Genomic DNA, 25,520 nt, shown 5'->3' with positions numbered 1-25,520 from the left:
CCTGTATGGCTACCAACCTCCCTTGTTCCCTTCTCAGGAGAGGGAGCTCTCAGTGCCCTCTGTTCAGGCCCATATTCGTCGTTGCCACCGGACCTGGCATCGGGCCAGAAAGGCACTCCTTAGAGTTTCGGACCGGTATCAGCTCCAGGCGAATCGTCGCCGGATCCCCGCTCCCACCTATACCATCGGAGATAGGGTCTGGTTGGCCACACGGGATCTTCCTTTACGGACTGAGTCTAGGAAGTTGTTACCGAAGTTCATTGGTCCGTTTGTGGTGGAGAAGGTGATCAATCCGGTGGCAGTTCGACTCAAACTACCGAGGACGCTCAGAGTCCATCCCACCTTTCATGTCTCCTGCCTCAAGCCTGTTTTCCTCAGTCCTCTGTTGCCTCCTCCGCCTCCTCCTCCTCCTCCTCGGATGATCGGAGGTGGTCCTGCCTACACGGTGCGACGCATCATGGATTCCAGACGGGCGGGGCCGGGGTTTCCAGTATCTCGTGGACTGGGAGGGGTATGGTCCTGAAGAGAGGAGTTGGATTCCGCGGCGACAGATCCTAGATGCTGACCTCATTCGTGACTTCTACCGCCTCCATCCTGGCGCTCCGGGAGTCCGCCCGGTGGCGTTCGTCGGAGGGGGGGGTACTGTAACGATTCCGGCAGTCTGAGTCGGTTCCTGTCTGTGTATTAGTTTTTCTGCTCGGGATCTCCAGTTTCCCGAGGGTTCTGGAACGCTCCCTGCCTGGTTGCCGGGCTACGTTGCTAGGCGGGAGCTCTCCTGATTTCCACACCTGCATTCCATCAGCAATCTGCACACCTGGCCCTGATCATCACCTTCATAAGCTCTGACCTGACATCCATTCCCTGCCGGATCGTTAGCCATGAACAGTATGTTTATCAGTGGATCAGCCTTAGAGCATGTAGCGTTAGTTTTGTTGTTTTGCACCTTGTTTGCTTGTTTTGTACTTACCTCCGTTTTGTTCCATCTGCAGTCACTCATCCGGAACCTTCACCCAACCTCTGCCTGATGGTCGGCGGCTGCCGAGCCATTACTGGACCTACCACTGCACCCTCAACAACCCATCCACGCCACCCGCTCTGTTCCCTGGATTATTCAGCCTCACTCGTGGATCTATTAAATAAACACTCACCTTTGTTTCAACCTACCTTGTCCTGGTCTGCTTCTGGGTTCTGGCTTAGTAAACCGTGACAATTACCTTACCCATGCTGGACGGATGCTGGTGAGAGAGCTGGCAGTGTTAAACACACAGGTAACCATGCAGATTATTGGACAAAGCTCATCTTATCTAATTGGCAGGATTACCTTCAGTATCTACTACGGTAGTGGGATACTTTGATGCCCTTAAAACTGTTCCCTCATTTTCTTACAGATTTGCAAGATTGAGCAGCACATTTTCATCTCTCCGTGCTGGCATGATGGTATTGGATGAACTGTCCTCTCAGCTTGAAGAGGTAGCCATTCATCTGCAGGTACTTCAGACATGTTCTTAACATTTCTACTCAGACCTGTGTATTTCTCAACTATCTATCATTGCAGTGGCCTCCTCTTGCAATCCTCCCTATGCCAATATTTTACTCCTATACAGGCTACCAGTCTATCATTCAAACTGACTTTTAAATTGATCCTGTCTTGTTCCTTAGTATGTGGATGAGGAGGTTCGGCAGCGGCCCTGTCTGGCTTTAATCCCTTGGTCTGGACCTCTGTGGGTTTCCAACGCTGTAAGTCCATCCATTCTGATACTCTCTGGTCTTTAGGGGGCTTAAACATAAACATAACTTTTTCTAAAAGAAACTTCTGGAAATACATTTCTGTAAACATATTCCCTTTTTTTTATAGCCTGTCAAACTGCAGCCAACTTATTATCTTACCCACGCTGGGAGGATGCTGGTGAGAGAGATGGCAATGTTAAACACACAGGTAACCATTCAGATTATTAACCATTACTCATCTGATCTAATAGGGATAATTACCTTCAGTATCCACTAGTAGAATACTTTGATATCTTTAAAGCTGTTCCCTCATTTTCTCAGATTTTCACAATGGAGCAGCCCATTATCATCCGTTTCACTCCTGCTAGGAGGATGGTATGGGAGGAACTGTCCTCTCAAAATGAACAGGTAACCATTCATAGGCAGGGACCTCAGATGTTTCTTTAACCTTTCAACACAGACCTGTGTAGTGTCTCAGAATCTATCATGCAGTAGCCTCCTCTTGTGATCCTCCATATAGCAGTCTGTCAGACCTATAGGCTACCTGTCTATCATTCAAACTGACTTTTAATTTGATCCTGTCTTGTTCCTTAGTATGTGGATGAGGAGGTTGGGCAGCGGACCTGTCTGGCTTTAATCCCTTGGTCTGGTCCTCTGTGGGTTCCCAGCTCTGTAAGTGCATCCATTCTGATACTCTTAGGTCTTTAGACTGGTTTATGTAACTTAAACATAAACATGATGCTTTCTGTAGAACAATATGAAAATACATTTCTGTAAACATATTCCCTATTTTTGTAATAGTCTGTAACACTGCAGCCAACTCATTACCTTACCCATGCTGGACGGATGCTGGTGAGAGAGCTGGCAGTGTTAAACACACAGGTAACCATGCAGATTATTGGACAAAGCTCATTTTATCTAATTGGCAGGATTACCTTCAGTATCTACTATGGTAATGGGATACTTTGATGCCCTTAAAACTGTTCCCTCATTTTCTTACAGATTTGCAAGATTGAGCAGCACATTTTCATCTCTCGTGCTGGCATGATGGTATTGGATGAACTGTCCTCTCAGCTTGAAGAGGTAGCCATTCATCTGCAGGTACTTCAGACATGTTCTTAACATTTATATCTCAGACCTGTGTATTTCAACTATTATCATTGCAGTGGCCTCCTCTTGCAATCTTCCCTATGCCAATATTTTACTCCTATACAGTACCAGTCTATCATTCAAACTGACTCTTAAATTGATCCTGTCTTGTTCCTTAGTACGTTGATGAGGAGGTTCGGCAGCAGCCCTGTCTGGCTTTAATCCCTTGGTCTGGACCTCTGTGGGTTTCAAACGCTGTAAGTCCATCCATTCTGATACTCTCTGGTCTTTAGGGGGCTTAAACATAAACATCAACTTTTTCTAAAAGAAACTTCGAAATACATTCTGTAAACATATTCCCTTTTTTTATAGCCTGTCAAACTGCAGCCAATTTATTATCTTACCCACGCTGGGAGGATGCTGGTGAGAGAGATGGCAATGTTAAACACACAGGTAACCAAACACATTATTAACCAAAGCTCATCTGATCTTATAGGGAGAATTTACTTTACCCTGTTCCCTTTTTTTTCACAGACTTCCAAATTGGTTATTGAGGAGCCTACCATTCACCTCACTGAAGCTGGGAGGCTAGTGCTTGATGAACTGTCAGCACCTTCAGATAGCCATTCACAGGTAGTCAATCACATTATTAGACAGTCATAGCTGATTAGTAATAGTACACATTACCATGTCCTCTATCTCCCACAATTGTGTGTCTTATTAATCACAGAGCAATCTCTATAATTAGGGGATGTCTTTGTTTTTCAGCCAAATAGGGAAGACTCTGGTTTTCCCTATGAGACGTTGCAGCTGGTTGGGAACTGGGGTTCGTTTCATTTCCATTACTGGAAGATCCATTATGGACGAGTGCAGGTACTTCAGACATATTCTTAACATTTATGAACACACCTGTGTATTTGAACTCCCAATTGTCTCTGGGTTTTCTTTTGTATGTCTGTCCCTAATTGAAACCTAGGGGAAACTTGTCGTCACGAACATCATGTGGGCTCTATATCACTGCCAGGGATTATACTCAGAACTGAAATCGCCTGCCAAATGTTATAGACATCTACAGCTAACATATAGAGAGAGGTCTGGAGACTGAAGGAGTTTTTTCTTTATAGCAAAATGAAGAGGACATGCATCACCTGTGCATTGTGAGGGGAGTGGAGAAGCAGCTGTGGTGGAGCAGAGTCATCCAGGAAAAAATCCTGGACCCATGGGTGAGAGATTCTCAACTGGTCTTTCGTCTCAAATGCACCTGATTTGTGTCAAATGACGCACATGCTATAGGTCTACTTATATTTCCTGGATGAAATGTAATGTTTCTCTGTCTCTTTTAAAGGGTCTCGTCCAGGTGGTCCTCACCAACAAGAAGCTGATTGGTATTAAGGTACAGTCAGGCAATTTTTCACAGAAAAAAATGTAAAGTGGCAAATGTCCATTTACCTATTTGAATAAATACATGTTGACAGAAAATGAAATTACACGTTCTAATCTCTTGCCTCATTTTTAGTTCCTTGGTAGAAGGATCCATGGACTCATGTCCGGCCTTGTCAAGAGGAGGTCTGAGTTCACCTATTATGAGGATGCCCAGGTACACCCCGTTGTTTCTCTGTGTTATGATTTATTTCAGTGTTTGGTTGAGGGTTTTCAATATGGTGGTTTTCAGTGTTGGGCTGACAGTGTCACATGTTGTGTGTGAAACAGCAGGTGGACATCTCCACCACAGTGGAGGGGTACCAGGAGAGGGGGATGAGATGATGGCATATCAGTTCTCCACCTCTGACATCATCACCACCCCTCATGAGCCGTCCTCTGGCTCCTCTCACCAGTTCCCCCAGAATTCTCCGCCTCCCCCTTTCCCTTCCGATTCCCCTCCCAGTCCCCCTCCACCTTACCACTCCACCCAGGACCAGGACCAGACCCCTGACAGCACTCCTCAGGTAAAACTCTTTCTACAGTCAATAATTCTTATTTCATTTGTACTTGTGTGTACAGGTGTGTGTCATTGTTTTGGTATCGATAGGTTTGTGTTGTCTGTCAAGGGTCAAGTTGTTAGGTCAAGATGAAAGTATTGTTATGATGTCACTGAATGTTTTGTCTGCTTCAGTTGATGTTGCAGGTGAAATGCAGTTTAGTAGAGTTTAAGTTAATGTGATGTCTGTTTTAGGAGTTTGAGGAGGAGTTTGTGGAGGAGCAAAATAATGCTGCAGATGTGCCCCAGTTGCGGTGGGTTCGCTTTCATGTGTTCATCTATAGTAAAAACCTTTGCTTTGAAATAATCTGCCCAATATTGTAGTTATACAGATGTAGGATCTTAATTTGAGACAGTTTGCTACAGCAGGAAAATAATCCTGCAGCAACAGGATACATTTTTCGTTAGGGCAAATCGAGTCTAAAATTTCAAAGTGGAAATTACAAACTTGAAAATTCCAAATACGCTACAAGTTTGCATTTCCTGCCGTGCAGGAAAATTCTCAGCAACAAAAGAGTGATCAAATTAAGATCCTACATTGGTATGGTCTTTCTGAATCCTGCAGTTATAATATAGGCTAACATAAAATTATTTCTTAATTTCATGGCACTGATGTTTTAGCTTCTTAGGTTGAACATTTGTTATTGAACATTTCTATTTACAGGCGTTACTTTGAAAACCAAGGGACAACCAACTTCTCTCTGAGGCTGGCCGCTATCAGACGTGCTATGGAGGTGAGAAAATGTGAATTTAGCACCTTTTGTATTTCACTTCATGAACATTTCTGGACTATTTGTAAATGTACTGTCTTGTTCTCACAGGCTCTGACATCCTCAGACAGTACCTCCCTCAATTACCTCACCCACGCTGGGAGGATGGTGTTGAGTGGACTATCCGAGCTCAACCAGCAGGTAACCAATTACATAATTGTGCAACGTTCATCAGACCAGATATATAGTTCCCACTGGGCACAGATGTCATTTCAACGTCTCGTTTTGATTTACATTTGGTTGAGTTGTCAACTAATGTGAATTCAATGTGAAATCCCCCAAAAATTAACGTAATTGGATTTAGGTTAAAAGACGAAATTCCCTTACGTTGATGACTTCTTTCAAATCCAATCAGTTTCCCACTTTGATTCAACATCATCACATTGACATTTTTTATTGATACAACATTGATTCAACCAGTTCTTGCACAGTGGGTTACCTTTAGGCAACAGTGATTCATAGGGTTTAGTTGAAAAGTTTCAACGTCATACTAGCCAAACAATCGGAGGCCCTTTGAATTACAGACCTGAATCTTTGAGTTTATGATCTAAGTTTTAAGGAATTTTATGATTGTTTTGTTTTGAGGATGTGAGGCAGTTTCAGCAGGCCTACGACCTACTGGTGAACTTCATTAATGAGCCAGCAAACAGGGAGCGACTAGAGCAGGAGATGGCTCCGTAGGAGTAGGTCTACATGCAAGCTTGAGCGTTAGCTGCAGGCACCGTCTTCTCATCTAACATCTACTCAATGAGACTTTCTAAAGTGCTTGTCAATGAAGATTATGTAATTATCCTATTTGTTTGACTTCAGATCGACCGCATCAACTTCGCAGATGTTTTTATGAATTCGTTCTACTAAGCCTTCTAGAAGGAAAGACATCTCTTCCTATATCTGTAAGTGGCCCTAAGAATGGAACATCCTGTTGTTTATCTATGCTATACACACTGTTGTCATATCAGATCTGTAGACACTCACTCATGTCCCCTGTTCCTTCTCCAGGAGCCTGGTAGCTTCCTTTATCTGCTCCTGCAAGTCATAATGAGGATTGACCCTCCTGGAGGAGCCTGGACAGAGGCTGCTGAGAACTTCTACCTCCTCGTTAAGGTACATTTGTCTCTCTCTCTCTCTCTCTCTCTCTCTCTCTCTCTCTCTCTCTCTCTCTCTCTCTCTCTCTCTCAATAATAGTTGATGATGTGTCTGTTGTCAACAGGGCCAGATGAAGGCATGGCTACAATCCATCTTCAACCTCAATGAGTCAATCTATGAAAGCCCAGAGAGGCTCTCGGGGAGGTGATGCGGAATCTAGAAATACAGGTTGAGTTCCTGCTGTCCAGCCTGGATTAAGGTTCCCAAACTGAGCTGAGGGCCCCATCACAAAATAAAGTCTTTTGCATTTACAGTTTTTCTCAATTGCTAAAACACTAAACCCTATTGTCTGAACCAAATGCTCAGTTGCCTGAACCCACTGATTGAATCAATCACTCTTTTGGTAAAACCATAAGCACTTTTCACCTGTTTAGACATAACTTGGCAACACATTTTCATTGTGATGCACCCGTGCTGCATAATGGTGAGCACAGGTGACAAAAAGTCAAAACACAATTAGAGCACAGGTGTCACTACTTGAACACAACAACTCAAAATTGATCACACTTGTGGCTAATGATGTGAGGGAACATATACAGTAAGCCAGTTCAGAGAGCACTGGTTTGTGAGGCCCTACAATGGATAGAAATCTGAGAGGAAGAGTTCGTGTGAGAGGAGGTCGAGGTGGTCGAGGTGGTCAGCGAAGACAAAGAACAGTAATATCTGATGAAATCAGAGCTACTGTGATTGATCATGTTCTTGTCCATGGTATGAGCATGAGGGAGGCTGGACAAAGGGTACAACCAAACATCAGTAGATTCACTGTGTCCACCATAATCCGAAGATTTAGAGAAGAGAACAGGTAATTACCTTTTTTTTACATTATAGGACAGTATGTAAATGTTGACAGCAATTACTGTATGACATACTATATACTGTACCACAGTATACTGTAAGTAAATATATGTTTCAGTACATCACTGTACCAATGTACTGTAGTATTGTAATGGAGGGTTGGTCTAACTGTTTGTAGGCCTAGTATTCCGTGTATATTTTTTGTAACTCCATGTTCTCTTTTTGTAGAATTGAAAGACTGCCACATGGGGGTGGGAGGACAGGTATGTTCTCCCCACACCAAGAGACCCCTAATTGTTGATATGGTCCGTGAGAACAATGCCATTAAACTGAGCGAAATTCAGCAGAAGATCATTGAGGACCATTTAAATTTTGAGGGTATCAACAGTGTCAGCCTCTCTACTGTTGATCGTGTCCTCAAGCGCAACAGACTGCGCATGAAACAGCTATACAGAGTGCCCTTTGATCGCAACTCAGACAGAGTCAAAGAGCAAAGATTCCAGTATGTACAGGTTGGCATATATCCAGACACATTCAATGTTGATTACTCTAAGTAGTGATTTACTGTAGTGGCCTAAATCACTTTTTCCGTATCACTTACAAAACTATATCTATTTCTACAGAGGGTTTTTCAACTGGATGCAATGGAAAGACCCCATCAATACATCTACATGGATGAAGCTGGGTTTAATCTCACCAAAAGGAGAAGGAGAGGCCATAATGTGATTGGCCATCGGGCCATTGTTGGTGTTCCTGGGCAGCGTGGTGGCAATGTCACATTATGTGCTGCCATCAGCAATCATGGGGTAGTCCACCATCATGCCAACCTGGGGCCCTACAACACTCACCAGCTCCTCATTTTCCTCAATCACATGCGAGATGCTTTGTTAGGGCAGCAGGATGAGCATCCCATCTATGTTGTTGTTTGGGACAATGTGAGTTTTCACAGAGCCCTCCAGGTTAGAGAGTGGTACAATATGAACCAAGGTTTTATCAATCTTTGCCTTCCACCGTACTCCCCTTTCCTAAACCCCATTGAGGAATTCTTCTCCCTCATGGCGGTGGAAGGTATATGAACGCCAACCTTACACCAGGGTAAATCTCCTGCAAGCCATGGGACTTGCCTGTGGTGACATAGGTGTGGAGGCATGCCAAGCCTGGATACGGCATGCCAGGGTTTTTTTCCCCCGTTGCCTGGCCAGACAAAATGTGGCCTGTGATGTGGATGAAGTCCTGTGGCCTGACCCAGTACGGAGACATGATGCTGTGGCTGAGTAATGCACTTATTCAGTAAGGACAAGAGTCCCTAGAGAATTGAACTGTGACGATAGAGAACAGTCTCTTTTCTATTCATTGCATTTCTATCTATAACACTAAGTGCGTTACAGATGTGCTCTACTGAATGAGCCCCAGTTGTCCAAAACCCAGATTAAAATGAAACTGCACCTGCTATTAAGGATGGGAACAAAAACACATACAACCAGCAGCTTTGCTGCATGCTTGAACCCCCTAATAAGAGATTAGTTGGTCCTAGTTCAATTTTCCAGTTCAAGTTTAAACATCGTTCAAAACACATAAAAACCTTGGATTAAGGAGATGTTTTCCAGACAGATAACACTCATACACCAATGGTTGTTATAGTCCTTTTTCCCCTCTCTTCGGGTTGGCTCACTCTTGATAACCACAGAACTTTCAGAGAACAAAGAAAATGTCCATTAGAAAACCTCAGCAATTGATATGTCTTGTGCTTTCGTTGTCGTTACATAGTGGTTTCTCAACTTCTCAAAGTCAATTTTGCTCTAAGAACAAAAAGAAGTACATATATTCTATATGTACTGCTTTGTGATGCTCTTGCACAATTGATCTACAGTTATTCATTTTTCATCCATTCTGAGAAAAGTCTTCTTGGCTCCTCTGAATATAGACCACTACCACATTGCCCCTCCCCCTTTTTCAATGAAGTACCTTCTCCGATATTGATACTTATCCTTTTCGTGTGTGATTTGAACTGTGCGTTATGCCTCGTTTTAGAACAGTCAATGCGGTAAATGTCCTATGGATAGGAGGACAAGAGGGAGAGGAGGTGCGGACTCCCCCTCCACAAGGCCAAAACAAGGAGGGGGTAAACAGTGGTCCGTCTAAGACAAAGAACATACCGAGTTTGCAAACAGGTCCTGTAGCACTAGTCTATACACAAGTCCATTTTCCTAAATGTGCTGCTATGGCAAGCACACATGCGTGAGTCCATATGCACATGTTCACCACCATCTTTATATGTATGTTTGCTTGCTCTCCCATGTGGTTGTCCCATGTAGTAGAGTTTGGTGTCGAACTGTTCACATGATGCCGTTGGTGAAGTACTGGAAGCCGTCGTAAAGCTTGGTGGTGATGGAGCGCATGGAGCCATCCACCATCTGCTCCACCAGCACCTGTAGCTGCTCCTCCGTCAGGCTCATGTGGAAACGTTCCTTCAGGTAGCGGATGGTGCTGGAGCCATGGAAGCAGGGTAGGTGAGAGCCTGGTGGGGGAGGAGAGAGGGGAGACCCAGGGAGAGGGAGTCAGAGGAGTTGCAATCCCAAGACCACAGAGAAACCGGGCAGATAGATAATGTTTATGGAAAAACACCACAACACACTGGTCATGCTAATATACCGTTTTAGCTAACAGTACCTTGCTGCATGATCTCCACTATTTGGACCACCTTCTCCATGTGTTTGCGAGCAGCTATCAGGCCCTGGAGCATCAGCATCTTGTAGTAGTTGAACATGTCTCCATCCAGGCCTCCCATCACCTGAGAGAACCACAGACAACAGAGGTTAGTCTTTACACATAAAAAACCAACAGGTTATGCAGGCTACTGCAGCTAACCAGCAAACTCGCTAATAGCATCTTTGAACACTAACAAATGTATGCATTTATGCAGTGAACATTTTGTGAGGTTTCTAGCTAGATTGTGCAGCTAGTTGTGATCAATTCCACAGTGTTCTCCAGTTTACACTTATATGACAATGCAAATTCGCATGCAGTATAATTCATTTGACTCACATCCACAAATTCGCTGGTGAGCTTAAAAGCGGAGGTCTCAAAGCCCAGGTTCCTGGGCGAGCTGGACAGGATGAAGCCAAAGTCAATGTGGATTATGTGGCCCTCCGAGTCCAGGAGGATGTTTCCATTGTGTCTGGAGAAAGACAGAAAGGAGATGAGGGATAGGGGAACTGAGTAAAGGGTATAGGAATAGAGGAGAGGGTGGGATGTGGTAGTTGATATCAGACCACAAAAACTGTGTTTACACAGGCAGCCCAATTCTGACCTTCTGCCCAATTATTGGCAAAAGATCAGAATTGTGCAGCCTGTGTAAATGTAGCCAAACAGGCTCAAAGACAAAGGAAGCTAAGAGGGGAAATGGAACATGTGAGTAATGTAACGAGTGAAACTGAAGAGGGGTGAAAAGGGAGGGCTGCCCACCTGTCTTTAACCTGCAGCAGGTAGCAGATGAGACTGTAGCCGGCGCAGCTCTCCACAAAGTTGCACTGGGCGGTGAGGAAGGCCTCGGTGGTGTAGCTGCCGTGCTCCTGCAGGAAGTAGTCCAGCAGAGACAGCTGGCTCTGCTTCCTCACCTGGAGCACAGAAACAGCATTTTGTATGAAATAGCAACAGACACAGTATTCCATTAGAAAAAGCTACCGACACGGCATTCCATTAGAATTAGCAACTGACACGAAATTACTTAGATTATCAAAATCTTTCATCCCAAGAGTTACTGGATTACATAGCTAAACAACTCGGCTTGAAGTTATTGTTAGGCAACTTTGTCATGAGATTTCAAGTGCACAATTGGGTCCATCTCATTTTCTCTGCTCACCTGGTGCAGAGAGACAGCGTTCAGCACGGGCTCGATCATCCCGCTGTCCGATGACATCACCAGGATCTTATAGGGCTTGATCCACAGGGGGACGTGTTCCTGCTCCCAGATGGACTGGAGAGGAAAGGGGAGTAGTGGAGCGAATTAGTGATTGAATGAATGCTAATAAGAATAAATAATTCAGAGCATTTCTGTGGAATGGGACTCTACTGTGGAGAGTCAAGTACCTGTAGCTGGCTGAGCACCTGGAAGGCCAGTAGCTCTTGCCTCAGGTCGTCCCCACACTTCACGATGACCGACAGCAGCCGCCAGTTTGGCAGGTGACCGTAAGGGGAGCCCTCCCTTATCCGCCTGAGGGATGGAGAGAGCGGAAAGAAATAGTGAGACACAGCAAATGACTTTACAATGCCACAATGTGTTGTCTTCGCTGCACTAAGTGGGACAGACATGTATCCTCGGGTGGGGGATTGTGTATGCCCATCCATTTTGTCTCTTCTAGTAATTACACTGCTCAAAAAAATAAAGGGAACACTTAAACAACACAATGTAACTCCAAGTCAATCACACTTCTGTGAAATCAAACTGTCCACTTAGGAAGCAACACTGATTGACAATATATTTCACATGCTGTTGTGCAAATGGAATAGACAACAGGTGGAAATTATAGGCAATTAGCAAGACACCCCCAATAAAGGAGTGGTTCTGCAGGTGGTGACCACAGACCACTTCTCAGTTCCTATGCTTCCTGGCTGATGTTTTGGTAGTGGTAGCATGAGACGGAGTCTACAACCCACACAAGTGGCTCAGGTAGTGCAGCTCATCCAGGATGGCACATCAATGCGAGCTGTGGCAAGAAGGTTTGCTGTGTCTGTCAGCGTAGTGTCCAGAGCATGGAGGCGCTACCAGGAGACAGGCCAGTACATCAGGAGACGTGGAGGAGGCTGTAGGAGGGCAACAACCCAGCAGCAGGACCGCTACCTCCGCCTTTGTGCAAGGAGGCGCAGGAGGAGCACTGCCAGAGCCCTGCAAAATGACCTCCAGCAGGCCACAAATGTGCATGTGTCTGCTCAAACGGTCAGAAACAGACTCCATGAGGGTGGTATGAGGGCCCGACGTCCACAGGTGGGGGTTGTGCTTACAGCCCAAATCCGTGCAGGACGTTTGGCATTTGCCAGAGAACACCAAGATTGGCAAATTCGCCACTGGCGCCCTGTGCTCTTCACAGATGAAAGCAGGTTCACACTGAGCACGTGACAGAGTCTGGAGACGCCGTGGAGAACGTTCTGCTGCCTGCAACATCCTCCAGCATGACCGGTTTGGCGGTGGGTCAGTCATGGTGTGGGGTGGCATTTCTTTGGGGGGCCGCACAGCCCTCCATGTGCTCGCCAGAGGTAGCCTGACTGCCATTAGGTAACGAGATGAGATCCTCAGACCCCTTGTGAGACCATATGCTGGCCCTGGGTTCCTCCTAATGCAAGACAATGCTAGACCTCATGTGGCTGGAGTGTGTCAGCAGTTCCTGCAAGAGGAAGGCATTAATGCTATGGACTGGCCCGCCCGTTCCCCAGACCTGAATCCAATTGAGCACATCTGGGACATCATGTCTCGCTCCATCCACCATCGCCACGTTGCACCACAGACTGTCCAGGAGTTGGCGGATGCTTTAGTCCAGGTCTGGGAGGAGATCCCTCAGGAGACCATCCGCCACCTCATCAGGAGCATGCCCAGGCGTTGTAGGGAGGGCATACAGGCACGTGGAGGCCACACACACACACACTACTGAGCCTCATTTTGACTTGTTTTAAGGACATTACATCAAAGATGGATCAGCCTGTAGTGTGGTTTTCCACTTTAATTTTGAGGGTGACTCCAAATCCAGACCTCCATGGGTTGATACATTTGATTTCCATTGATAATTTTTGTGTGATTTTGTTGTCAGCACATTCAACTATGTAAAGAAAAAAGTATTTAATAAGATTATTTCATTCATTCAGATCTAGGATGTGTTATTTTAGTGTTCCCTTTATTTTTTTTGAGCAGTGTATATTTCTATGTACCAATCACCCACCTGACTTTCTCCTGCCAGGGCTCCTTGAGCGCCACAGCGGGACGGGTCCTCCGGATCTTTCCGGAACGTTGTGGGGGTGTGGGCCAGGTTCTCTGATAGACGTCGCCTAAGACAAAAGAAACATGCGGTTGTAAAACAGCTATCCAGACCAAAACTCTATAACAAGAAAGTCTTAAAGACAAACTACAAGCTAGCAGGGCAATTCTGTCAGGCAGTGACCCTAAAGTCATCAGCTGTACCTGATGTCGCCAGCGGCGATGAAGACAGGCTCCTTGCTCTCCATGCTGGTGATGCTGTCCACAGAGAACTGGGAGATGTTGTCACTGCTACTGGTGTGGCCTTCTGGGAGCTGGAACCATAGAAGGACCCCAGAGTTAAAAGTACATTCAAATCTGATTCACCTCCTCCTTCCCCAACAACCTAGTCATCAAAATGTGACTTAAAGTCAGACGGTGCCACCATGTGGTTGCCATGGGTACCTACCTCCACTTCCAACTTGCCGATGTCATCCACGGCCCAGGCCTCGTCGTCGTTGTCGTAGTTGGGCACGGTGGAGAAACTGCCGGGGCGCTGCTCGGCTGTGATGCCAACGCACTCCGGGAAGAGGTTGTCCACAGAGCGGGCGCTGCGGATGCATGTCTCCGGGATGCGCAGGGGAATGCCGGACGTCTCGAACCTCTCGCACTCCAGCACCTCCACGTAGATGATGTACGGGGCCTGAGAGGAAGGGGAGAATGAAGAGGTCACTGGAGTACATTTATGCAGGAAGTCCCATTGACAAAGAGCATTGGGGCCCACTCCATCTAAACTCCAGGCTCCTCAGGAAATAAATAAACTAACAAATTAGTTAACTAATTAATCGTGTCAAACTACTAGGCATTCTGGTCACCTTGTTTTTGGAGCCTGTTGTGTGTGTGTGTGTACCTCCTTATACATGTGTATTACAACAAGTTGCCTCACCTTATCTTTGGAGTTGAGCACCACGGCCTGTGTGTGGGGAATGCGCACCACGTGGTGGTCGAAGGCTGCATTTACATTACATTATTAGCAGAGCCATCCAACAAAGAGCATAGGGTTAAATGCCTTCTCAAGGGCACTCGACAGATTTTCTCACTAGTCTGGGAAGACCTTTCGGTTACTTTTAACTATACCAAGCTACCTGCAGTGGGCACCCAGACGCGGGCTGGCAGCTTGTGGTTGAGCTGTGACAGCTCTGAGATGAGCTGCCAGGTCTTCTGCTCCTTGGTGGGCAGCGTGGCCAGCCGCTTTCCGATGCCCATCAGAGACTTGATGAACTCCCTCTGCAGCGTCAGGCGCAACGGCTACAGAGAGGAGGAGCAAGGTTAGGAGGAGGAGAGCTGGTTAGAATCTAGATCAAGACAGATGTCTTTTTGTGTTCTGAAGACATTTACAACAAGCTACAGCAAATAACAAGTGGCACATCTTTTTTTTAGGGTCCTTCCTTGAATGACTGCACACACAAAAAAAAAAAAAAAAAAAAAGAGGCTGAGAAAGGAGGGAGGAAGATGGGTATGATGGGAATTGAAAGAAGGATGTTTTAGGAGCGGAATCTGAAGAGAAAACCAAGGGGAGGTATAAGACTAAGAATGCATGGGCACAGGGAGAAAGAAGCAAATAAATTAAATTCTGTCAACCCATTGCAGTACCACATACCAGCACCAGAGATCAGTACCACAATGGTTAAAATGAGAGACTTGAGCGAAACCCAGATACCAAACAAGCTCTTGGGCCTTGGAGATGTTTAGTCAACTTATGGTGTCCAATATCTTCATATTTAAAGTATGAGCAATATTCAATACCATTATAGTAGGTCAAAGTACAAATCTAGGAAGTCCTTTGTTCTACAGTCCACCATTAAGGCTACTTTGAAATTAGATAACAACTCAATCATAAGGTTACTATATAAAAAAAGTACTTACATTTTGTTTTGTTATGGAAACAAGTTCCAATTAAGTAGGCTAACATATGGGACAGTTAACATTTTTGTTAAAATACTTAACACACAAGAAAAAAAGGTTAATTTGTTAGTTCTTAGTTAAAGGTAGACTCAGTGAAATGTATGTTGCCACGAGCAGCACCGCAGATATTGAGATGAGCGAGATAAAATACTTTGCTCACACAGTCGCACTGTTACAGCATGGTAGCCAAGGGACCAAAACAGCGGAGAAGTTGAGCCTCGCACTTCAACGCTCTTAGTTGTTGTGGAAATTGACCCACTATGCTGTTTACTTTCTGCATCTACGTCATCCCACTGAGTCTACCTTTAATACCAGGTAGGCCAATTTTTGCCACATGAACTACTGCCAGTGGCGTATTTGTTGCTTAGGACTACCATGTAAAATGTGTAAAGGTGTGTAATTATGACTGACTTTGACTGACTCTCCTTCAGTAAAGGTTACTCCAGGTGTCTTTACATTTAGCTGAGTCTCCCCATTCCAAAACTCCCAGAAGCATTTTTCAAAAACATGAAGCAAGTTATCCGATTACAGAAAGAAAAACAACCCAAGGGGTTGAGACCATTGCACTACATGCCAATGTCCATACTTTTATACCACAAAGAAATCATGCCCAATGCATACATGTGCTAGTTGGTGTGGACATTGAAACAGAGCCTAGAGGTGGCGTTGACACACAGATTAGGGCTAGGGCTGTTGCGGTGACCTTATTACCGCCAGTCACGAGTCGTGACCGCAGTTAAATTCCCGTTGGTAAAGGTAATCCCAATCCAAAACTGCGCAAATGAACGGTGCTGATGGATAGCCTACCAAACTTGCTAATGGCCTGGAACTCAGTGCTCTATTGTCCCTCTAATCACATCATGATTTAATTTGAATAATCTGAATGATGAGGACAAATAATTATGGAAGTTACAGTTCCTGTTCCGAAATGGACACGGGAAAGCCCCGGACCCAATATGCATACATTTTTAAAACCTCTCCCGAAAGGACAACTGGTCTGATCCGAGTGAGGGAAGCAGCAGAAAAGCCAATTGTTTTGCTACTTTATTCAACCGGACCCATGGGAGGGGAGAGAGCGAGAGCGAGGCTGTTAGGGAGTGGAGGCCGTTCGGTGTGTGTGTGAATGTATGAGTAAGCACCATGAGCCTGAGAGAGAGACCGCAACCACTGTTAACTTCTTGCTAGTTATTTATCATCCAATCCGATTATTCAGTACCTGTCTTGACTGTATCAAACTGAGAGAAGCTAGCTAACTCGGCTAATTGAGCCTAGCCATAACATTACTGCGCTTTTCACCGTCCTACCGTTAGCCTACACATAACTGCACTCAGACTATAGCATAAATAGCAGCATACCGGTTGGCTTTTGGTCGTTGTAGCCTCTCATTTCACTTTTAATTCCATCTTCCATTGATTAGATCTCCCCCTCTCCAAATCATCAATATATAGAGTTGCATCATGCAGCCCTTTATGTTTTGATTTCTAAGACATTCCCTGGTTTATAAGCCTATCACAACTAAATCAATAATGGATTTTATTGTGATGGCTATATTAAAAATGTACTTGGACTTTTTAAAATCTAGATGTTCCAAAAGCGCGCTAAACATGTTTATGTTAATTAACGGTCAATTACCGTGAGACCGGCAGTCATTTGCATGACAATTACCGCCTGCCAAAATGTCATGACCGCCACAGCCCTAGTTAGACCTATTCTAAACCACAGATTTTCCAGGACGAGGAACCTGTATTTCATAGCATTTCCTTGGTCTTTTTGTGTTGACAGGCAAACCAAGCAGCTTCCTTAGCATTCTACTTTTGTAGTCAAATGTCAAAATGCCTTTCCTGTGAAGAAGTGTATTTTCTGGATCATGACCAAACGTCATGACTTCCTGACATTACTTCCAGAGTGGACAGGACGTTCTGTTGAGGAAGGGTCCCCGAGTGTTACTGGGATCGGATTTCCCTACTGATTCTGGACCCATGCTTAACGAGGCAAAATAATTGGTGTTCCAAGTGGCTGGGTAACACTTCCCAAAATGTAATTCATAGATTTGAAAAGGTAGAGTGGATATCTGCTCTATCATATAGAGTCGAGTCCTGTTAGGGCTGGCACAATTACCGTATATATTTTTTTATTTTACCTTTATTTAACTAGGCAAGTCAGTTAAGAACATATTCTTATTTACAATGACGGCCTACACCAGCCAAACCCAGACGACGCTGGACCAATTCTGCGCCGCCCTATGGGACTCCCAATCACGGCAAGTTGTGATACAGCCTGGAATCGAACCAGGGGGTCTGTAGTGACGCCTCAAGCACTGAGATGCAGTGCCTTAGACCACTGCGCCACTCGGTTATGGATGAAGCCGGCACGAAAATAAAATAACCCGTCTTTTTTTTTGTGGAACAACTGTTCATGGACTCAACAACATGATGAAACTTTGCTCCTTGCTGAAACAAGCAAGGTGTTGTAGCAAACGAGTCTTCTGCTCTATTGCACTCCATTGTAAAGTGCAAGGGTGACAATATACACTACATTACCAAAAGTATGTAGACACCTGCTTGTCAAATATCTCATTACAAAATCGTGGGCATGTTGGAAGATGTTGGAACATTGCTGCGGGTACTTGCTTCTACTCAACCACAAGAGCATTCGTGAGGTCGGGCACTGATGTTGGGCGATTAGGCCTGGCTCGCAGTCAGCGTTCCAATTCATCCCAAAGGTGTTCGATGGGGTTGAGGACAGGGCTCTGTGCAGGCCAGTCAAGTTCTTCCACACCGATCTCAACAAACCATTTCTGTACGGACCTCGCTTTGTGCACAGGGGCATTGTCATGCTGAAACAGGAAAGGGCCTTCCCCAAACTGTTGCCACAAAGTTGGAAGCACAGAATCGTCTAGAATGTCATTGTGTGCTGTAGCGTTAAGATTTCCCTTCACTGGAACTAAAGGGCTTAGCCCGAACCATGAAAAACAGCCCCAGACCATTATTCATCCTCCACCAAACTTTACAGTTGGCACTATGCATTTGGGCAGGTAGCGTTCTCCTGGCATCCGCCAAACCTAGATTAGTCCGTCGGACTGCCAAATGGTGAAGCATGATTCATCACTCCAGAGAACGCGTTTCCACTGCTCCAGAGTCCAATGGCGGTGAGCTTTACACCACTCCAGCCGACACTTGGCATTGCGTATGGTGATCTTACGCAATACCAAGTTACTGCTCGGCCATGGGAACCCACTTCACGTTGCTTCCAGAGGCAGTTTGGAACCCGAAGACAGACTATTTTTATGCGCCATGCGCTTCAGCACTCGTCGGTCTCGTTCAGTGAGCTTGTGTGGCCTACCACTTTGCGGCTGAGCCGTTGTTGCTCCTAGACGTTTCCACTTCACAATAACAGTACTTACAGTTTACCGGGGAAGCTCTAGCAGGGCAGGAATTTGACAAACTGACTTGTTGGAAAGGTGGCATCCTATGACGGTGCCACGTTGAAAGTCACTGAGCTCTTCAGTAAGGTCATTCTACTGCCATGGTTTGTCTATGGAGATCACATGGCTGTGCTCGATTTTATACACCTGTCAGCAACAGGTGTGGCTGAAATAGCCAAATCCACTAATTTGAAGGGGTGTCCACATACTTTTGTATATATAGTGTATTTGACCGCAACTGGATCCAAATAACTGAAAATGTAATTCTCATGCTGATTAGATTTTCAAATATGTAATGCATTTCAGGAGTCTAGCCTAAAATGAGCAATTAGCTGTAGGATACTTTCCGGAATGTACCTGTATAGACAGTAACTGCTCACCCAATAGACATGTAACCAAAGTACACGTTGCTGATGACAACTGCCTTGGGGATAGAGTCGACAGGGAGACCGAGCCTGAGGCTTGGGTTACCTGCAGAACACAACAAGGTGTGGCAGAAATGCATTTTCTCTGTGTGCATGTACGTCAGCAGTAGAGCAGACGTCCTTTGCACTTGTTGTCCAGGTGATTGTTGAACACAGGGCGACGTGTTAGAATACCATTTTGTAAGGGCGGAGCTAAAATCGGGTGACAACGCATCGCTCCTCTGTACTAGCCTATCTGATAAGGAAGTCAGTCTAAAGACCTACAACTGATTTTACAGCAGTCAAATCAATGTTGAGGCATTTGCCTGCCACCGAACGTCTTTATGTTCAAGTGAATAATGCTGGGCCCGACGTTGATGCTTGACCGAACGGATAAGTAAAAAATCATAATAAATCACGCTAAAAATCACAAAAATCTAACAATTATGCTACCCCAATCAGAATTTGATCAAAGTGTCCTCTGTTATTGTAGGCCTACAGGCACGAGTGGTCTTTCAATCATGCAGTCGCAAGATGTGTTTTTGAGATCAAAGCGAGACTAGCTCCACGTGAACATGTTGATATTGATTGCTAGTTAGTGAGCTATTTACCCAGTTATAGCCAATTTTTGGTCAGCAATGAAAATCTTGGAAAAGTCATGGTGTGTCCATCACCTGCATGTGTTCACGTGGGCAGTTGCCAGAGGAGAGAGGGGGTGAGAGACATTGCGCAGCAGGTAAAATAATGATATCGCCTATAGACTAACTAGATAGCCATTTCAAAACATAGTGAGTGGCTGGTTCTCGCTAGTTAACTATTAGCATGTATTAATGTCATTGTCATGTCAGATGTCCTATATCCAGATAAACTTTCCACCGGCACTCACGTATAACCGCAAATGGCCGACATGCAGTTGATACAGGTGTGTTGATGAAACCAATATTGCATACTCCGGTTGTAAAACAGTCTCTCAAACGCTCAGAATTTGCTAGGATTCTCCTCTATTCAATACTGGCCATGTAATTCTGACATATATATACACACACATATATATACACACACACACACACTACTGTTCAAAAGTTTGGGGTCACTTAGAAATGTCCTTGTTTTCAAAAGAAAAGCAATTTTTCGTCCATTAAAATAACATCAAATTGATCAGAAATACAGTGTAATACGCGCTTTCTATTCTGGTTAGAGCGCTGTTCTGTGAAGGGAGTAGTACACAGCGTTGTACAAGATCTTCAGTTTCTTGGCATTTCTCGCATGGAATAGCCTTCATTTCTCAGAACAAGAATAGACTGACGAGTTTCAGAAGAAAGTTGTTTGTTTCTGGCCATTTTGAGCCTGTAATCGAACCCACAATTTCTGATGCACCAGATACTCAACTAGTCAAGAGAAGGCCAGTTTTATTGCTCCTTTAAAATCAGCACAACAGTTTTCAGCTGTGCTAACATAATTGCAAAATGGTTTTCTAATGATCAATTAGCCTTTTAAAATGATAAACTTGGATTAGCAAACACAACGTGCCATTGGAACACAGGACAGATGGTTGCTGATAATTGGCCTCTGTACGCCTATGTAGACATTCCATAAAAAATCTGCCGTTTCCAGCTACAACATTAACAATGTCTACACTGTATTTCTGATCAATTTGATGTTATTTTAAAAATGGACAAAGAAAATGCTTTTCTTTCAAAAACAAGGACATTTCTAAGTGACCCCAAACTTTTGAACGGTAGTGTATATAGAAACAGAAATAATTTGTGTAAAGCGACAGCTGCATCTGTAGTTAAACTCCCCCATGTATGTTTACATTGAATCCCACTCTGGGGGAAAATGGTGCTATCTGAATCCACCACAGTGCCCCAGCCCGGCGGCTATGTTGCCAAGACGACGCGAGGTGGGCAGGAAGAGGGAAGTATTGTGGCGGAGAGGGCATACCTGGGCACTGACAGCTGAGCCCAGACTGTAAACAAAAAAGGGCTGTAATGCAACACCCACCCAATCTGCACTGCGGGGGTGGTCCCACTCACATTACAGCGCGGCTCAAAATTGTGGACATATTTCACAGCATTCTTCTTCCTCTTCACTGTGATTGGTGCCTCTTGGTTTTTCCTCACTGTTGCAATCCAGCCAGAGGCCAAGTAAAAAGATCAAAACAAAATTAGTCAGGTCAGTCCTTAGGCCAATAACCAGGACTAACAAGATGGCGTGTGAAGCCTTATCAATAAGGACTATCAGTACAGTATTTATTATCAAAGCAAAATGGACTGCTTGGCATCCAACTAGTGATCACTGTGTACTAATACCACAGAGTTTCTAAACCCAGAGGCGCAACACGCGAGACTTCCCATAATGCTTGCGAAGCAGACTCAGCAGACCAGACCAGGGTTTGGTAAGTTAATGGGAGAAGTGAAAAATGTATTCTTAGTTGTTAAGTTTCTCGAAATCTAAATGCAACACAGATTCAAGCTAGGCTTAAGCAGCGGAAACTGTCATTACTACAACCTCATGAAAGTGACAGGTTTTTATTTTCAACAAAAACAACTTTATATCAAAGTTTTTGTCAAATAAAAACCTGTCACTTTCATGAGGTTGTAGTAATGACAGTTTCCGCTACTTAAGCCTAGCTTGAAACTATGTGCCTTTGATTTGACGGCCTGCACGACCGTTAAACCCGACGATGTGTTTCTGCACATGAGCTTAGCTAGCTAACGTTGCCAAAACATCACCTACAAGCGTGATCGGGGATTTCTATTGGAGAAGCAGTTTCTGCCCATCTTTGCTAATACATCCTAAAGAGCAAAGTCAATAAAGCGAAGTGCCCTTGAACTCCTTTGGGCTGTTGGTTGCATTCTGTGGATTGTTAATGTGCTCCACCTGCCCTACAGGATTCTTCACAGCACAGACACAGATTAAACAGGGATCACTGGCCACAACAACATCAGCAGGGAGGTTTGATGCAGGCATCCGTGGGGAAGGGAGGGGAGGAAAACAGAGTGAGGGAGAGAGAAAGAGAAGGAGAGGAGATTAGCTGAGAGAGGGATGGGTAGAGGATTTTAAAAAAGGATGACAAAAACAGGCACAAAAAACAGAATAGAGAGAGGTGAGAGAGAGACTAGAGGTGAGAGGAAACATTGGTAGTAGGGAGAAAATGCATAACACAGCAAGATGCCTGGGAGAGTCCAAGAAAGCGTTGAACGAGGGGAGAGGGACCATCTTTCTGCTATAGTTCAGGACCTTGTCCCATCTAAAACTACCCAATTTGATTTCTCATAAAATAACTGATCCCCTGATGAGAGAGAGAGAGGACTGACAGAAGGTTGCAAGCCAGACAATCAGTGAGACCGAGAGAAAGGCCAGACAAGAGGAAGCAGAAAACTTCCACCAGAACCATATCGCTCGTCAACACTGACACAAATCCTGCCCCAACACAAACATGCTCACAATAGCATCTGCTAAACAATCTAATGTCTGCAATGATAGAAAGTGACCCATTTTTTTCACCAAGCTCTCCATTCGAGAGGGACCCACCCTCAACCTCACTCTGACACCAGCTGCAGAGCAATCTGGCTGAGAAGTCCAGCCAAAAAGGAGAGGGAGGACACTGCACGCCCAAAACAATAGGGGAGGGAACTCTGGAGATGTGGGACAGATGCTACCTAACCCCACCCCCTTCTTTATTAGTTAGACTGAGGGTAGTCTGGCTAGACCATAGAAAGAGCTGGAATAACGCTCTTCAATGTCCAAAACTCGTACTCCTGGGCTCCCAAAGAATGTTCAATTTTGACAGAACAGTTTTTGCACAAGTAATATTATTGTGAGACATGGAAGATGAGCCTGCAAGTCGCAAGCAAACGCTGCACCTGCGAATAATAAAAAGTATTGCTGACTCAGCACACTCCAGCATGGCTGATCCAAGTTTCCCTTGCTGAATCCCACAGTGTTCTGTAGGACAACCATTTACTACTGACACACAGATGGAGAAAAACTTGGTATTCAGGTTACTCAGGGTTTCCTGTGCTTTATCATCCATAGGGACTATAAAAGAGAACATGTATGCAACAGGCCTACTATTAAAGATTAAAAACGTACAAAGACATTCTATACTCTACAACTCTGATCCCACTCTCCCTTCCCTCTTTTTGTATGACAAAATATGTTAAAAAAGGTACTCACCTCATCGTAGCCGCTTTCCACCTTGGGGTTGCTGGCTGTTCTCCTGAGGCTACTCCCCAGGCTTGTGCAATGCGTGGCGTCCGACTTGGATCGCTGATGTGTCCGCTTGGAAGGCGAGAGGTAGGCATCGGCAGGGATGATTTGGCTGTCGGGGGCCGGGGGCGGCTCCATGGTGTGCCGCTGGTGGTGTCGAATGTGGGCAACGTCCCGCAGCCCAGGGCTGGCGTCCGCAGCACCGGCGGGACCCACACCTTTAGAAGCTGAGTGGGGTTTTAGTTCGTCTGAGAGGATTAGCTTGCGCAGCTTGGTGCCGCGCGAGTGGCGCTGGGTAGAGATGTGCATGTCGGAGGAGTAGGCGCCGAGCAGCCATGCCGTCTGCAGGGAGAAGGCAATGCTCTGGCGGCAGCGGTGCACCACGTAGGGCCGGATGGCGTCGCCCATATCCTCGTCCATATAGGAGATGCAAAAAAGTTTGGTTAAAATTAGAGCTAAAGTTAAAGATGACTATATGGGAGTAAGAGAAGAAGAGTCCCATTTAAAGGTCCAATGCAGCTGTTTTATCTCAATTTAAAATAGTTTCTGGGTAACAATTAAGTACCTTACTGTGATTTATTTTAAATTAAAATGGTCAAAAAGAAACTAATAGCTTCTTAGCAAAGAGACATTTCTCAAGCAAGAATTTTGATAGGACTGTCTGGGAGTGGTGTGAGTGGGGAGGGGAAAACTAGCTGTTATTGACAGCGGTTTGGAGGTGTGATGTCACCAGGCAGGCCAACATTTCGTCTCACCACCATAGAATGACATTTCAGGCGTCTTTTAAAATGGCTCTTACACTAAAAACGGCATTGTAATCTTTCAGAATTTCACTGTTATTCCAACCTCAGTGTGGAATATATATAAAACACAGGAAAATTAAGCAAACCTGGGACTTGAACCAACTATGAGAAGTCGGCATTTGATTTACAGTACTTACGAACAAAGGTCAGTTCAGGCGGTTACTGCAGTTTTGCGAAGGTCGGATATACAGGCCCTTTTGAAGTAGCTCCAGGGGGAGGGAATTTCAGCAACACACTACAGTACTAGACCACACCTTGAAGTCTTAATCGTCGCCACTTCTTGCTTTGTATTTAATTTGTCATGTCAGTAAAGGAAAATCTAAACAAACTCATGGTGTCCAATGCAGGGACGGCTTGTTCAATAGGGCGATATGGGCGACGCACTGCCAAACGGGAAAAGGAAGGGATTTTTTTTCTAATCAATTATATCACGGCAACAGCAGTTATCAGTGTTCACGTCTGATCTGCCAGCCACTAAATGTCAAATCAGGCTAAAGTCGTGCTTCAAATGGCCCCGCCCGTTTTTGGGGCGATTTCAGTCAAGTTGAAAATCGCCCAGAAGTCTCTCATAGCCTGTCATGTAAAATCTATTTTTTTCACATTTCAAAGCTTTCAATACATTCTCTATGGGTGTCTGTGGGCTTGCACTTACGCGCTTTCGTCATACGTGACGTAACGTTGAACGTAACTAAGACAATGGCGGCTACCAGCGTCTCTGTTGCGACCTGCAGTGCGGCGTTATTTTATGTTTTTAATTTGTAGACTTAGTTTACAAACATTCTGCCAACCATGGATTTCCAGTGGTTGGTTTTGGACTGATCTTGTTGATCGTGTACATACCCGCTACGAACGGACTAAATAATGAAAACGCTGCTGGCAGCTGAATCCCAATACAGCTGGGAGACTTGGCTGGATGAGTCCCGGACAGAGAAGTGGAGCCGGCCACCTTCACCCTGGTCAGAGCGGACCGCGATCCTGGTAAGAGAGCGACTCTGTACCCCGACATTGAACTGCTTTCTGTGTCATTGCGACCTTACTATCAATTCAATTCAATTTAAGGGCTTTATTGGCATGGGAAACGTGTGTTAACATTGCCAAAGCAAGGGAAGTAGATAGTAAACAAAAGTGAAATAAACAATAAATATTAACAGTAAACATTACACTCAGAAGTTTCAAAAGAATAAAGACATTTCAAATGTCATATTATGTATATATACAGTGTTGTTACAATGTGCAAATAGTTAAAGTACAAATGGGAA

The 25,520-nt window shown here is 44.9% G+C and overlaps 2 long non-coding RNA genes and 1 pseudogene across 2 annotated transcripts; 2 read left to right on the top strand and 1 right to left on the bottom strand.

Annotated features, from left to right (window-relative positions):
* The first annotated feature begins 3,620 nt into the window (after nucleotides 1–3,620).
* On the top strand, nucleotides 3,621–4,414 carry LOC123489785. The gene is made up of 4 exons (XR_006660655.1): nucleotides 3,621–3,690; nucleotides 3,942–4,040; nucleotides 4,163–4,210; nucleotides 4,334–4,414. It is a non-coding gene; the product is annotated as an uncharacterized LOC123489785 (long non-coding RNA).
* Nucleotides 4,415–6,247: 1,833 nt separating this feature from the next.
* On the top strand, nucleotides 6,248–6,853 carry LOC123489786. The gene is made up of 3 exons (XR_006660656.1): nucleotides 6,248–6,458; nucleotides 6,565–6,669; nucleotides 6,776–6,853. It is a non-coding gene; the product is annotated as an uncharacterized LOC123489786 (long non-coding RNA).
* A 2,609-nt stretch (nucleotides 6,854–9,462) lies between these two features.
* Nucleotides 9,463–24,034, bottom strand: LOC121532094 (annotated as a pseudogene).
* Between the last annotated feature and the right edge of the window lie 1,486 nt (nucleotides 24,035–25,520).

Source organism: Coregonus clupeaformis, unplaced genomic scaffold (assembly GCF_020615455.1).
Source record: "Coregonus clupeaformis isolate EN_2021a unplaced genomic scaffold, ASM2061545v1 scaf3295, whole genome shotgun sequence".
Classification (NCBI taxonomy): domain Eukaryota; kingdom Metazoa; phylum Chordata; class Actinopteri; order Salmoniformes; family Salmonidae; genus Coregonus; species Coregonus clupeaformis.
Note: the sequence above shows the minus strand (reverse complement) of the source record. Positions and strands in the feature narration are given on the sequence as shown.